Below are 16,136 nucleotides of genomic sequence, written 5' to 3'. Positions count from 1 at the left end.
TCTTGAGTTAATGAAAATACAGTGTTACTTTGTTTGTAAAACTTTGTGTGAGCCTGAGTGAAATTTCTGCTTCCTGAGAAAATTCTTGAGAGGATTAGAGCTGGTGCTGCAGATTAGCTCGATGCTAAATTACCTGTTGCTGTGATATTGATTGGCAACTGCTATAAATAGCTGGTTATGTATTTGTGTGCACGTGTGGTTGCAGGTGTAAATGTGTTTGGTCTTCTCTTTGTGTGCGTGTGAGTGTGTGTGTGGAGAATGTGTTTGTGCACGCTGGTTCTTCTGTAAATATAGCTGCTAGTCAGGGGCTGTTGATGACAGCTATAATTACAGGCTGAGCTGTTCAGCAGCTGAGAGTCTAGGAGGAAGAGAAAGGGGTGTGTCTGGGTGTGTGCGCATGTGTGTGTGTGTGTGTGTGTGTGTGTGTGTGTGTGTGTGTGTGTTAATGCTAGCTAAAGGCTTTTGGAACCCCTACAGAGTTCCCTGAATGTGTTCTACCCAGCATTTCATAATAACATGTACAGAGGAAAGTAGGATGCCAGCTCAATGGTTTTACTTTTACATTTTTCAGAAAGTTTGACTCCCCAGAGACCATTTAACAGTGGACCAATCAGAGTCACAGTTGAAGAAAGAAACTGGGACAGGAAAGGACTGATATGAGGTCATTTCGGTTGAGGTGTGTGACTGAATAAATTTGGCGGTGAGATGGGAAACTCACTGACAGCAGAGGATGTGGAAGTGCTGCTGCTGCTACTTGAGCTGTTCATATCTACATACAGAGTGGGTCCTCTGTGCTGAAGTCCACTGTGTTGTTCTACTCAAGCACAGGATGGAGAAATCATGCACTGGCTCCAGATAGCGACATTCAGGTTTTTGCATCAGCCGCCATAGTTCTCTTACATGCTTCGCACATGGAAGAAATTTCAGTTCTGCAACCTCACAGCTAGATGCCACTAAATCCTACAGTCTGGACCTTTAATAGATGTTTTGGGAAATATGTTTACTAGCTGTCTTACAGAGAGCTAAGATAAGGGCCTGTACACATTGTTCATCTTTAACCGCCTGGAAAACATGAGGTCGGCCCTGGGTGTTACTCTTGTGCCTACTCTGTGCCAACTTTCAAGAGTGTGGAGGTTGCGACTGAGGTTGCTAAGCGACCATAACAAGCACTGTATCATAGCCTACTTACCAGAAGTCCTGAGTGCAGAGCTGATCTACGTCCAGTCATTGTTTTGTAGTGTGTGTTAGGCCTAAAACATCGTAATGGAGCAGATGTAAAACTCAGGGTAGCCCTGCACTAAAATCATCAACCTTTCCTCCATATTTACTACAGACTGATATTAACAGAAGAAGAGAAAGATATCTGCTGGCTGTAATTGGTCGTTCCTTGCCACATGACATGGTGCGCGCTGCTGCCTTCCAAAAGTTGAACTCTTTTAATCTCAGAGCACGGCTATCATGCCCTGAAAAATAGGTGTTTGGGAATGCTTGCATGCTGTGACGACGTCGCTCTGGCTTTTGAGCCCGCCTGTCGCACGTCTACATCGAAAACAGTGGATTTGAGGGTGCAAAAAATCTGGCATGTTTACGCCCTTAAGAAGATACAGGTTGATATCACTTTTCACGTCTTTCTGTTATATATAAGGCTACAGCCAGCAGCTGATTAGCTTAGCTTAGCATTAAGACTGGAAACAAGGGGAAACGGCTATTCTGGATCTGTCCACCTCCCAGCACCTCTAAAGCTAACTTCTTAACACTTAATGTCTTGTTTGTTTAATCTGTACACATTCTTGGCCTTGCACAATGACGTTTGAATCTGGGGCGCTGTAAGCCTCCATTAGGTGGAGTTGTGTTGCTACCCACTCTCCCCTGGGATCTCCGCAAGTGATGTGAGGACTCTAAAGAGTGGCTGAATTTTCATTTTTGGGTGCACTATCCCTTTAAAGCAATTTCTGCCAGTTTACATAGCTTTTGTTTTCTTTGCTGTCTTTTCCCATCAATTCCCAACCAACAATCCTCTGAGGAAAGCTTTCTCATCGCTGTTTGTTTTACAACTAAGATGATTTCCCTTAAATTGAAACCACAAACTTCAATTTCTCGCCAAATCCGTACTCACGCTAAGAAGAAAGACTAGAGGTGAAAAATCCCCGAACCTTCCCTGTAAGATGAATCATATGAACGAGTCATTATGAAATCCCTTCCTCTACTAATACCAAACTGATGGATTAAAAGGGACAAGCCATTTTATGCTCCCTTTGCTTCTTGGAAAGGCGAGCTGAATTGGATTTGTATGGACTCAGCGGAACAGCATATCCACTTATGGAGGGCAATTATGCTGGCAGGAGCACCTCAAGACGAGCCGCTCTACATGAAACCAAGTTGTCCCACAGAAATATGTTTTCCCTCATCCGTCAAACAGCAGCACCTGCGTGTTTCATGCTGCTTGTAGCTCCTAAAGATGGAGCTGTTTGTGTTTTATATGGTTTCCTTCCATGTCATTCATTTTGTTGAGGAGAAAGCAATCGCTCTAAATCCACTTGAGGCGAACGGATTGGAAAGGTAATTTTAAAAAGCCCGTGTTGTTAAGCTGTGTAATCACAGATAATCACACCATCATTTTCACAATCTGTCAATACATTTACGAGGACAAATAAAACTTCTTCAGCGCTGGTTAAACGCTGCAGAATGAGGCGGGTTGGACTGATCCTCTGCAGAAGCTGGGTTTAACGTCCAAGAGAACATGAAAGGTCTAAATTTAAACTCACAAAGCTGCAAAAGTATCAGCTTTCTCTCCCAAAAATGGTGCTGCTGCTGTCCAGAGTGCAGGGGCAAAGAGAAATGTTTGAGACAGTTCATAAGGTGACAGCTGGTTAAATCTGGTGCTCAGGCATGGATTCGCCTGCAGGCCGGACTGGTGTGCAAAGAGAGAAAGTTAAGGACCAGCTAATGCCTTCAGCAATACAACACAGATGACAATGTACTGTTTTTGTATGCAGCGTTGCAGAGAGGTCATATCAGTCATATTTCTGACTCAAAATGTGGGGATTTGGGGATTTTTTTAGGTCCCTGAAGTGCAGTTTACACTGTAATCGTCAATTAGTTACACATTACACAGTTTTAAAGGTCCCTAGGGCCCTTAAAGGGACAGTTCACCCCAAAATGCGAAACACACATTTTTCCTCTTACCTGTAGCGCTTGTTATCAGCCTAGATTGTTTTGGTGTGAGATGCAGAGTGTTTGAGATTTTGGCTGTAGAGATGTCTGCCTTCTCTCCAATATAATGGAAGTAGATGGCACTAAGCGACAAGATTTTTTTTTTTTTTTTTTAAAACTCAACAGCAGTGTCTCTTTACAGAAATCATGACCTGGTTACTCAAGATAATCCACAGACCTTGTTGTGAGCAGTTTCATGTAGGACATTTTCTGTCTACTGAACTACACCCACCACCTGTATCACCCACAGAAGCATCTACTGATTGGTGGAAATTAACTAAGTTCATTTACTCAAGTACTGTGCCTAAGTACAAATTTAAGCTACTTTTACTTTACTTGAGTATTCTGATCTCATGTCACTTCCTATTTCTACTCCACTACACTTCATATGGGAATATTGTACTTTTTACTCCACAACAATATTTGATAAATTTAGATTTTTGCACCCAAAGTGCAGCTGAAATAATTAGTCGATTAATTCTAAAATTAGTTAGCAACTATTTTGATAGCTGTGTAACTCGAATACATTTATCTGATTGCACTTTTACTTTAGTATATTTTCAATGCACAACTTTTATTAGTATCAGAGTATTTTTATAATGTGGTACTTTTACTCAAGTAAAGGATCTGAATACTTCCTCCACCACTGCATCAACTGCTAGCTCACCTCACACCTCTGAGCTAGGTGAAGTTACAGCTCAGATGGAGGATGCCATTAATGTTTGCATCTCGCGCTGTTATGAGCCTCTTGCACACTTCCTTCAGTGCAGCTGGTGAGTGTAGTTTGATACAAGGAGAACAGCTCCTACATGAAACTGCTCACAACAGGGTCTGTGGATTATACTGAGTCATGATTTCTGGAAAGAGACATTACTGTTGAGTTTTTCGACTGGTTTTTTTTTTTTTTTTTGCCACTTTAAGCACCACAAGCTGAGTGCCATCTAGTTCCATTATATTCAAGAGAAGGCAGACATCTCTACGGCCGATATCTCCAACACTCAGCAACTCACACCAAAAACAACCAAGGTTGATAAACAGCACTACAGGTAAGAGGAAAAATATGAATTTTTGATTTTGGGGTGAGCCGTCCCTTTAAGTTCTGTATTAGCTGTGCACACAACACAGTGACAGCACAAACATATCTTTATCCAACTAATTATCATAGCCTATGACTTAAAGTTAAAACAACAATAAAATTATGTATGAAAGGAAAAAGTAGGAATATTCAAAATTGCCGGATTAACCCAGGAGCAAAGAATTTGATGCCGAGCCCCTGTTAACCATCGCTCACCTCCCGGCCCTGTGTGAATTCTGTACCTTGTGGCCCCCTGGTTACCATTAGATACCGTGCACACAGCAGACACAGAGGCTTGATCGTGAACCCAGAGACCAGTGAAATTCTCTTGCAGTTGAATAACACTACCAAACTGGTTGGTGTGGGGTTGTGACCTCCTGAACCTCAACCGATGCTTTTCAAAGACAAAGGAAGAGAGAAAGAGATAAGCTCTTAATTCTCTTCTGTTTTCATACTTTGTTTATCTGTAATAATGTAATCTATCTTTTGCAGTGTTGCTGTGCCAAAATTCACACCAATACAGCTCCTCTGACTTGATTTTAAGAGGCAGACAGACAGACAAAGAGAAACAGACAGACCATACTCCCAGCTTGATTCATGCTTCCAGGGCGCGCGCACCTATACCCACACGCGCGTGCAACCCCATCACACGCACACAAGGGAGCGTTGGGGCACAAAACAGTCTGGCCCCGCCCTCCCCGTGACATCCTCCGCCTCTGATTGGCTCTCCGTTGTTCAGGAGGGGCGCAGCAAACACAAACTGGAATGTGTGTGAGGGGGCTCAGTGTTTGCTCTGGACGGTCGCTGCGTCGAGTCTCATCTGGGGGAACAAACGCAGACCATCCATCGCTCATTCGGGCGGCTGGTTCCTTCCTGCCGGAGATTCTTTCTTTTAATCTACATCCCGAGCTGCAGCACAGCATCTGCGTTGAAAGCGCACTTTTTCTTTTTATTTACGCATGGATGGAGAGGCGCAGGTAGACGCGCAGAGACGCCACTGAGGAGCCACTCGTGAAGTTTTGCAGAGGTGAGTTTAAAGCATCGTCCGGTGAAACTTCATTCAGGCTTAAGACGGTCGATTGTTCATTCAGAAAACAGCTCCTTTCTCCCCACCGAGGGGGGAAGCTTGTTCTCCGGGGCAGTAGGTTAGTGGATCACAGCGATGAGATGCAGCTCATTGGAGAATAATCCCACATAGATTACCGATATTTTCATTTATAAATCGAGTTTTCTTGACATAAATCTCTGGACTGTGCACAGGATCTCCCTGTAGCATTAATTTATGTCGTTTTGGTGGATGCGTTTTTGGAAATATAGTTGTGTTAATACTTCAATTTGCGAATATAAATGAAGAAATTTAACTCCAAAAGAGCAAAACTGTGATGAGCAGAGATTTGGAGCATCCACAGCCCTTTAAATATGTCTTTAGTGAGTCACTCATTTTGACAGATGATGTGTTGTGAGTAATCTCTGCCCTTGAGGTCGCTTTGTGTTTCCTGGAGGCACGTGAAGAGTTTAAATTGGGGTAAATCTTGTTGTCAGTGTGTGTATCTGCGCATGTGGGTGTGTACTTTCCTGAAGAGTGCAAACACACACTTGTGCAGAGAGAAAACCAGGTCAGTGATTTTAAAAATGCTCCTCCAGGTTTGTTGAGGCCGGAGGTCAGAGGGCATCAGTCCTTTGTCATGTTTTGTACGCTGATACCACCCACAGTGGATCTGTCAGCTGAACCAGAGCAGCAGCAGCAGCAGCAGCAGCAGAAAAAAACTGTGTGATTGCAAAGTGAGCAGCCTTGACTGCATGCAGGACACATCTCCAGTTGTTAGAAGCTTTCTACCTGCCAGATGGTCTGCAAATCACTTTTTTCCTCCTGCTGCCTGGGCTTTAAAAACACCCTACCTACCAAGAGACAAGTGTGAATTCCTTGATATTTTAAAATCCCCTCCTTTTTTAAAAGCCTGCCAGCTGAGCTGACGTTATCTCCTCAGGCCCTCCAAGTTGATCAAAAGCAACAATTTGTCAGGCTCTCACAAGTCCTCAGTTCTCAGCCGGTTCCAGTGCACTCGGAATTAAAAAACAAAACAGCAGAAAATTTTCAGCCCAAATGCAGCTTGCAGCGAGGCTTCTCCCCGCGGCTGCTCATGCTGTTTGTGAGGGGGAAAAAAGACATTTTTCTTCAGGGCTAAATGCTCTTTCAGTGCAGCGCCAGGCTGACTTTGATATGGTTAAGTGGAAGTGCTTTGCTTCCCTGCCAGCCTGTTTGGGCCATGGCTAAGCTGTTTGAAGGGGGCTGGAGACGAGGGGGTAGCATGTTTGTGCCAAGCCGAGGCGGGCTGCAGGGATGCAAGACCAGCGTCTGTTCCCAGACTCCCCTCACCTTCTCTCTACTTTAGCCCAGCCGGCTTTTCATTCCCTGCATCTGCTCCCTCAGTCTCTGCCTTTTTTCCTCTCCCTCCTTCTTTTCACTCTCTCTCCATCTTTCACTTTCTCTGTCTCACTCATGCAGGGACAAGCACACACACACATATGCACTCATTTCCTCCTCTTTCTCTTCGAAGCCTCATTAAAGGAATTATGACTGTGTGGTTTGGAGGAAATTCAGACGCTTAGTTGTTTTGTTGGGTGTTTCCCTCAATCTGCTAAAACAAAACACTGCAAATGTTGACGTGAACTGAATGTGATTTTAGGGAATCTCAGCATCACCTGACGAGTAACTTAGATTATTTTCATTACTGATCAAACTGTTTTCTTAATTCATTGTCAATAAAATGCCAGAAAACATTAAAAAAAAAAAAAGTCCAAGAGGACGTCTTCAGATGTCTTCACATTTTTGATGCTGGAGCCTGATTTCCACCAACTGGAGTCAAAACTGGCTGCAAAATCACCCAGCAGGTGATCATCAATACAGGCATTGCAGTCACTTAGTTTTTAATTTACAGCAACAATGTTGACCTCGACCTTATTATTTAGTTGGCCATTTGACTAAACCTTGAATTAAACAGAAACTTTTCCCTGGTGATATTGTATGATTTAGTTAACGTGATCAATTATAATTAAATTTGAGGCCAGAAACTGTCTTATAGGGATGGAAAGTGGTAAGATTTTATTGTAACGAGTGCCATTATCGATTCTTCTTATCGGTCCGAGTCTTTATCAATTCCCTCATTGATTCCTGATCAGTTTTCAGTGAAGGCCTGCACAGGTTTCAGTGTCAGCACATCAGTTTTATAACCTCTGAGTCTGAACACAGTGTAGATGACATGAGAGAATCTAAACACAGCTCAGCATCTGCTTTCATGTAGGTTCTTTTAGTCAAAGAAAAACTCGTGGCATGGCGCTAATGTTATTATATTAGCCTTCTGTAAGTGACGAGCTGCTCGGTTGGGAAGCAGTGGTCATGCATAGAGTGTCAAATACATGGCATTCCTGGGATTTAAGCCCATGTTGCGTGGCATATTGCAGCTGTTTCCACCTTACTTGCTGTACTTTGGACAGTTTCTGCCTCTCTGTCATGACTTCTTTTCGTTGCATGTTTCCAGCAGTGTAGATGAATGAGTTTGACATCATTGTTTTGCGATGCTCAACTGTCAGAAAAACATGCCAGCATTGATAAAAGGAATTGATAAGCTTGGAGGCATACAATTTTGATGAATTGGATAGTTTGCAACACGTTCTTGATTCCCATCCCTCGGCTACTGTCTTGTTAAGACTCATAGTTTAGAGAGTTTGAAGGGAACATATTTCATAAACTTTTTAGCTATCCTCGTAGCATCGGTCCACCACTTTGGTCCAGAATGAAATATCTCAAGAAGTTTTGGATTGATTGCCATGAAATTTTGCGCAGATATCCATGTTTACAAGAGGATGAACTTCTACTTTGGCGATCCTCTGAATTTGTCTCTTGCACCACCAGCAAGTCAGAGTTTTCAGTCATTCAGTAATATGTCAACACCTGCAGGACGGATTGATTTGAGGGAGAATAATTAAACCCGCATCACATACGTATAGACAGCTCACATCGGGTAAAAAAAGTAATGCCTGGCTGCACACTTACTCCATGCCACTCCATTTTGATCCTACTTGGATTTTTTCCTGACCTGATGAAGATCCAAGTAGGCTGTCTTCATTAAACTTGGGTAGCACTGATGGATTGATTTGACATTTGATACAATCATGGTTTCCAGATGATCCTCTCACCTTTCCTTTATAGCGCCACCGCTCTAGAGTAACCTCATTAGCCGCCTCACACAACTAATTCCACAGAAGCAGATTATCAAGGCCATATAAACTAAAAGAAGGAGCGGAAATATAACCCGTAGGTGCATTGTGCCAGCGGCCATGCTGACAACTTCAGTGCTTTAAAGTCTATTGACGTCTCACACGCAGCACACTTGACCTTTTCCTTTCCTCAGGAACACCCACTTGCACTTCTTGGGAATATTGCTTCCCTCTGTGTGTGTGTGTGTATGTGTGTGTGTGGGTGTGTGGGTGGCTTTGTGCAGAACATGTTGCACGCACATAAATATGTCTTTCCATCTATGAGCATATGTGTGGTTTTTTGGGGGAAAACACAGACCTTGAATTCTTACAGGAGGAGTGCCTCCTTAAAGTTTTCACAGCTGATAGTTATTTAATAAGGCGTGTAGGCTGCAGAAAGTTAAAGTGCTCCGTTAGGACAGAGAAATTATTTCACTTGGAGATTTTTCAATGCTCTGGATGCACTGTGAGAGTTAAATGATAAAAGTTACCTAAATAATGAAGTCAAATCTCCTGCTGAGTTTCCATGATCCAGACTTCCAAATTTAACTTGACCCCCAGTCTGCGTCTGGGAAGCTGCTTTGATATAACCAGCAAGAAGTTGATTTTGTTCTGGTTCTCTGATGTAACTTTAATGTTCCTTTGGGGGAATTGGGTCATTCTGTTCACAGATATAGAAGACAGTTGTTTTGATATGTCTGTCACAGTGCGCAAAAAAATGGTATTATTTTAGAAACTGACTTAGTTCTCAACTTTTCACACCTCTTTGTTTGGAGCAAGTCTGTTTGGGCGAAGTGATTCATCACATGCAGACTTAACAGTGACAAACCTCCATTTAGATTGTGGTTCAGTGACACCAGAGTCTGATAAAGAGGCCGTCCCGTCTGCTCTGAGTCAGAGGTTATCTGGTCTCAAGATGGGGGTCTGGCCTTCCTCGCCTGTCCTGACAAGTCCTACTCTGTAATCACAGTTTCCTTCTCGAGGGTGGGAGGTATTTTATGTGTGTTGGGGAATTTTTGGTGTCACATCGGTGGGTTGTGATTGTTGCGCTGAGGTTAAGTGGTATGTGGAGGGAGGGGCAGAGGCAGGGAGTGGAGGGTTGACTGGGACAGTGGAGGAATGAGGAGTGGAGGTGGGAGGCGGTATCGCTGGGGAGGGGGGGTGAGACGGGAACGGAGGATGTAGAGAAAAGAGAGGACTTTAAGAAATTAAAGCTAGAGAGGAGAAGAATTTTTTTTAGCCATGCTGGTGACATGGGAATGTTGGTCCAGACTTAAATAACTATTGGATGGACATAACATTTTGTGCAGACATTCACCGTCCCCAGAGAAAGAACTGGTGTCTTTGGTGACCCCCTGTGACTGTTCATCAAGCGCCAAAACCTGCAAAACTAACGTCATTCCCATCAGCCTCAGCTGTACTTTTGCGGTGTCCCAAATCAGATACGTCTATATTTACAGCATACTTGCTGATTTAAGTGCATAGCCTAGCTGTGTCACACTGAGAAGTATGACGAAATGCAGTGTACCTTGAGTACCCAGACGGTGAACTCAAAACGGTCGAAAAGTTTGAGTGTGGAACATCGGACACTTCTCACCCTCAGTGGTCGCCATGTTGCCTACGTAGCAGAAGGCGTGCGACCACAAACACAAACTTGTAAAATGACGGCTGACTGCATTGTACAAATATGAGCTACATATGTGTTTTTCTGAGAGATGCCACCAAAACAGTCAAAAGTGTGGCTACAGTACACACCTGATTGCTTCCATTCACATGAAGGGTATCTGGTATTGTATTGGAAGCGGTATCACTTTAAGTGTGCTGGGTTTTTTTACTGGTAGCGTTATTTTTTTAAACAATACCCAGCCCAAATGCTGACCTTAGCTTTCAGCTCCAAGCCTCAGCCCCACAGAGCTGCCAGTGTGGCTGCGGGATCTTACCTTGTTTTTTTTAGGTGTGAGATGAAATGAAAGAATAGAAAAATAAATCTCGCTCAGCTGTCCTCACAGGCCCTCTGCTTCTTATACAACCAGTGCTCTCAGCTGTGTATCAGCGAGCAAAGTTGCAGTAGCCTATAGAATAGTTACTGAGCCGTCCTGAGAGACAGCAGAGCTTATTTTGGTCGGTGTCGGAAGCGGTGCTGCTTACAAATGCATGTTTGTGCTAAGTGTGTACATGTGTTAGTGTGGGCTTTTTGACCGCGTGAGTGAGAGGCAGTGATGTATGAAAAATGATAACCGGAACAATTATGTGCTGCTAATGGACTAATGAGTGCTCAGCTCAGAGTGTGTGTGTGTGTGAGGCGTATGTCAATGTGAGCGGTTGCTGGTCCATCCTTGGGTTTTCCATCTTTTATTAATTTATTTTTTCCATCACTTTCCCTCCCTCCCTCCCTCCCTTCCTCCACCCTCCTCTGATTCTTACAGTCCCTTCCCATCTGTCCACCCCTCCTTCCTCTACTCTCCTGGATACAGACGGAGAATTTATGGAAAGGGGTTTGAACCCGTCCTCACCCCCCTCCCCTGTTGTCTCTGAGCAGATCAGCGTTCTTCGTGTGTGTGTGTGTGTGTGTGTGGGGAGGTGTTCCCCATTAATCCTCTCCTCCAACTGTGCGACCATGCTATGAGGGGACACATATGCGCTACATGGCACATGCTTTACACTAGACGTCATGTGTGATACATGATATTTGACACACTGGCACACACACACAGACACACACACACCTCTGGACGGGGCAGCTGGGAGCTGTGGCCGCGTTATGATTGCCGTAAGCGTTTTAGGGTCTTAAGCTGATAATCTGTCTGTTTTGGTATTTGGTGTGCTCCCTCTGCAGCGTCCAGCAGCTGGAAGAGACACTATTGGTTGACGTCTGTGTGTCGTGTTGTTTTTATGTCTATTTCTTTGTTTGCCAGCATGAGAGCAACACGCAGATACAACTTTGCCGTGTGACACATCCAGCATGAGCAGTCCTGACAGTTTTCCTCATAGTCACTTGTAATACGCCGTACATGTGCTGTCAACATCGTGATGGATCTTTCAGCAACAATCAGTGCTGCATTTTTCATCCCAGCCTCCTGTCTCCTCTGCCGCTGCTTGTTTGGTTGTTATCTCTGTTGCCTCTCGCTGTTCCTCCTCCTCTCTGTTTGTGCACATTTTGTTTTTCACTCTTTATCTCACACAGAATACAAAGCACTGAATGTCAGGGCTGTGATCACATTTAGTCTGCGACACCTTTGCAACTTTTTGCACCTGTCAGACTGGTTTCTTCTGCCACAAAGTTGAGTTTTCAGAGGCACAGGGAAGTGGGTGTTCCCATTACCCAGCTGCCTTGGAGTGGCCGTGACACACAGCTGTGTGATGACAGATGAATTGAGGAGGAGGAAAGGGAGGGGGAATGACACCGCTCCTTCATCGTCAGACCAGTCGTTGCCAGGATGACATTCTCTCTTTGAACTGCACTTCTCCCGCTGCAACAAAGTATGTCCCTAAAGGTCGCAGCTGTCCACTGTGATGTTAATGTTTTGGGGACCATCGTAACCCAAAAATGTCACTGTTGGACTGGAGTGGATATGGTCCGTGCTGCATGTGTAAATCAAATGCCAGAAAATTTGTCAACCTAAGTGTTAATAATTGGGCACAGAACTACATGTGGGTCAGATAACAGAGACTGCCAGTTGGGTGCAATGACAAATCAACTTACATTATGAAAACTGTGGATCTAGGGCTTTTGGAGCTGGACCCAAACTAAACGTCAGGATATCTTGCCAACGCTGCTTCGATTTGGACCTTTGTTTTTTAATCTGTCTCTCAGAAGTTCCCAAAATAGTGTTAGGATCAATATTAAATCCATGGACTAATCCTTTAAGTTGTTTAATGCAAAACATTTTTAGGTTTCAGCTTCTTAAATGCAGGTGTTAAGCGCTGTTCCCTGCCACTATCTGTTTTTTAGCTGTTACATTAATCAATGTGAAATGGTTGACGAGACCTTTGGTTCTGTGAACTTGTGATGGGCATTTGGCATTGAAACATTAGTCCCATTCATTTGACTGTGAGTAGTGCATCTAGGCTGCAGCGATGGGGACCGCAGGGGATGCTGACAAAACAAACAAACAAACAAACAAACAAAAAAAGCGCAGCATCCTGCAGCAAAAAGAAGGATCCTTGACTTTGAGAAGCACTCTAGTTTAGTGTTTCTACTTGTGCTACAATCAGCATGGCTCGCAAATATTAGCAGCTTGTGTGACCAAAAGTGTAACGTCTTGTTTTACGTATAGTCAGTCTGTTTTGATGGGCCTAGTTATTAAAGTAGATGTTAAATGCTAAATGCTAGCCCCAGGAGGAACACAATGGAGACAAGTGACACTCCCACATTGCTGCACACCTCTGCAGCTAATCGCCGCAACACCTTATTTGGTGTGAATGAAGCCTAAATGTCAGATCAGACTGGAAGATTGAATTTTTTTATGACTTTCTTTACCTGTGTTATAAAGAAAAGGTCAAAGTTGTATATTAAAAATGCCATTTCGAATTTGTAGGGCCTCTAAACCGAAAGGAAAATGGAGATCCATCTCCACCTTTCATATTATTAGATACAGGGAATACACCTGTAGATAAAAGACTTTTGGAGCGCAAAATTATTTGTTTGGCTACTGAACGCTTGGATTATGTTGCACACGAATCATCTGAGCCCCAGATATCCTGCAGATGAGCAGTTTATCTTTTTGTGTGTTTTATTAGGCTCTCAGCTGCACGTACCTAAGCACTTACACCTACTTGTCTACAGCTCACTGGGAACACTGTGTGTGTTTTCGAGTGTCTCTTGACCTTTTCTGCATGTCCTCCCCTCTCTCACATTCATCTTTTCTGCTCAGCCTCGATCTTACACTGCGGATAAAAAGCTGACAGGCCATAAAAGAACAAGACTAAAGAATGGCTGTAATCCATACAGGAGAACTCAGCAGGACCAGATGTTTGCTACCGGTGTATGTGCTGTATGTAAACAGCTGTGTGTGTGCAGAGTGGCTGAGCAGGCGGGTGAAAGAGTTCACATCATGATCTGCTTTTTAAAGGGCGCCAACGGACTACAGCATATCAGTGTCTGTATTACTGCGTATCTGTAGCATCGTCCACAGATGTACAGACTTGCTTGATATCTCCATCAGTGTCTGAATCATCCTCGTTTGTGCCGTTGTTTTTCCGACCCTGTGTACTGTCACTGTTTGTTTTTGCCGTTTCTCTTTTCACATCCTGACTCTCTGTCGAACTACGCCTACTTCCATGAGCGAAATAATCAACGCTAATTGCTTGAATTTTTAAGTAGCGGCTGTGCTCATGTCTGTGCGCAACTTCGATGTATAATGTGTTTAATTTCCAGTCTAATGTTTCACAAGTGGCCGTGCTTGCAGAGCTTCAAAATGCGCTTAATATCTCCTCAGTGCCCAGCTCCCTGCTGCATCTTTACCTCAAACAGCCTGAAAATCTCCACAGTTAGTTGAAATATTTAACTGTGAAAATACAGTTCGGGGAGAGGAGAAACAATTATCCCCTCCAGTGTATTTCTCTGCCAGAGAGCGCTCATTTCAGGAACATGTGGAAGTGTTTCTTTTTCTTTCATTTTTCCTTTCCTGCTTCTGCCGTCTCTTTTCCCAGCTGCTCAGCAAATTGTTATTCTGTTGTTAACATTATGGTAATGGCTTAGTCAGGGCTGCAGGAGGAATGAGTGGGACAGAAATCCTCCGTGACTTCTGTTTGTAAATCACACCTACAGAGTTAAATGCATTGCTGGCGAGGGATTGTGTGCATTTAAGGCTGTACTATGAAATGGATATAATCACAAAGCGTGAGAAACAAAAGACATGAAGCACGTGGATCATGGATGTGGGCCATAGTACGTTTTTTTGCTGCTGTCACAGAAAAATCATAAACAGTTGCAGCTTTAATTGCTTTATCCTGAATTCAGAGATGGTCAGTGGTGCAGTAGTCCATGTCAGCTGTGTCCTGAAGCCCAGGAACTCACCTTCCCGTCATGAACTGTGACAATAGCTGGCTGTTTTCCCATGGTCGGCTAATTCACACACAGCTCTACAACACTCTGGGCTTGTGTTATCACAGTAGCAGCTATCAGTGAAAAGAATGTTGTCCTTCTTTTCCTGCTAAAAATAACAAATGGAGCTAAAATAACTGGCGAAATCCTGTTTGTACGGTAACTGCATTCCTGCAGCATAGGTGGTCACTTTTCATCAGGGTCACATGTAATGGACAAATCAAAGAAGAGCAGCAAGTGGGAAACTGGTTCTCATGCTGGCTCCAATGCTGTGGATGCTCATATATCAGTCGGACAGCCACATAATGCTGCACATGGCACACTGTGAAGAGAAGAGACAGAAAAAGAGAGAGTGGGATGAGAGGACCTTGTTTCTTCCTTGAAAGAAAGTTTACCTTGTAGTACTTGAATAGCTAGTGAGGTTCAATGCATTTTCTACATAAGCCATGTTTCTCTAAACATAATTTTTATGCACTTTTTGAAATGTTGTGTTAGAAAGGCTGGAAAAAATCGGCAAAATTCGATAAAACTTGTCTTGAGGTGGTTTTTATCCTTTGTCGAATAAGAGTTGATGTGATAAATGGGATATGGAAATGCATTTGCTGAATAAATTCTGTGGTGGTGGGCATTTAACTCACATGACTGATCAGCTGTCTCCACTGTTCTTCCCGTGCATTAAAATTATTTTATGCATTTGTCTTTGTCTTCAGACCGTATAAAACATGGCCAATGTTAGTGGACATGAAAGAACTATAAAACTTGCCCAGATTCCTAAAGAACATTCTCCCTTTGTCATCATTGATGAGTTAGATGGCCACAGCAACTTATTTTGTTTCCTGTTAGCAATCTCTGCTTCTACCCTTTTTACTGGTGGATTACAGCTGTGTATAAAGTGTAGCCTGTAATATCAGCTTATAATGGAACTATGCTTTGCAGCATTTCGTTCATTCGCTCAAACCAATAGATGGAAATACTTATCATTCATTTTATGTTGGTTTTTTTTGTGCATTTCAAAAGTTATTTTGAATTCGCTTGACAATTTACCGGGAACACGGCTGCTGACAATGTGACATTGCAAAAATATTCTCAGTGCAGCCAAAGGAGGACTCTCAATGATTGGATTTTGATTATATTTGATTTTGCTTTATTGTCAGAAAGAATTATGCGTTCTGTGTCCCAGGACATCCACTGTTTTAAATAACTACACAGAAATACAAAACAACATTTAACCAAGCAACAAAATCATACAACAAACGCTACAAATCACAACAGACATTATGAAAATTGGATGCAGTGCAACATATCACTCATTACTGATTACATTCAGTGCTTGACCCAGGCTACTTAGAGGCTATACTCTGAATTGATAGGTCGACAGACTGAGGAACAAATGAGCTCCTCAACTTGTTCAGTCAAGCCTGTGAGACTCTAACTCTACTGTGTGATGGTAAAAGCTGATATTATGGACAATTAACAGTAAAAAAAAAATCACAATCGATGCAGCAGAATCAGAGCTATCTGTTTTCTTCCTTGTCCAAACCTGAT

At 43.2% G+C, this 16,136-nt stretch overlaps 1 protein-coding gene across 5 annotated transcripts in view; it reads left to right on the top strand.

Moving 5' to 3' along the window:
• ripor2 (RHO family interacting cell polarization regulator 2) overlaps positions 1-16,136 on the top strand; it is an 87,377-nt gene that overhangs the window by 20,092 nt on the left and 51,149 nt on the right. Inside the window, exon 1 of one of the 5 annotated variants that reach the window (XM_033637399.2) lies at positions 3,309-5,315. The exons of the other annotated variants lie outside the window; for them this stretch is intronic. The gene's annotated coding sequence lies outside the window, so the exon portion shown is untranslated. Of the gene's footprint in view, positions 1-3,308; positions 5,316-16,136 lie in introns of those variants that run through there. 5 annotated transcript variants of the gene reach the window in all.

This window comes from Epinephelus lanceolatus, chromosome 16 (genome assembly GCF_041903045.1).
Source record: "Epinephelus lanceolatus isolate andai-2023 chromosome 16, ASM4190304v1, whole genome shotgun sequence".
Lineage (NCBI taxonomy): Eukaryota > Metazoa > Chordata > Actinopteri > Perciformes > Serranidae > Epinephelus > Epinephelus lanceolatus.
This window is presented reverse-complemented; position numbering and strand designations above follow the sequence as displayed.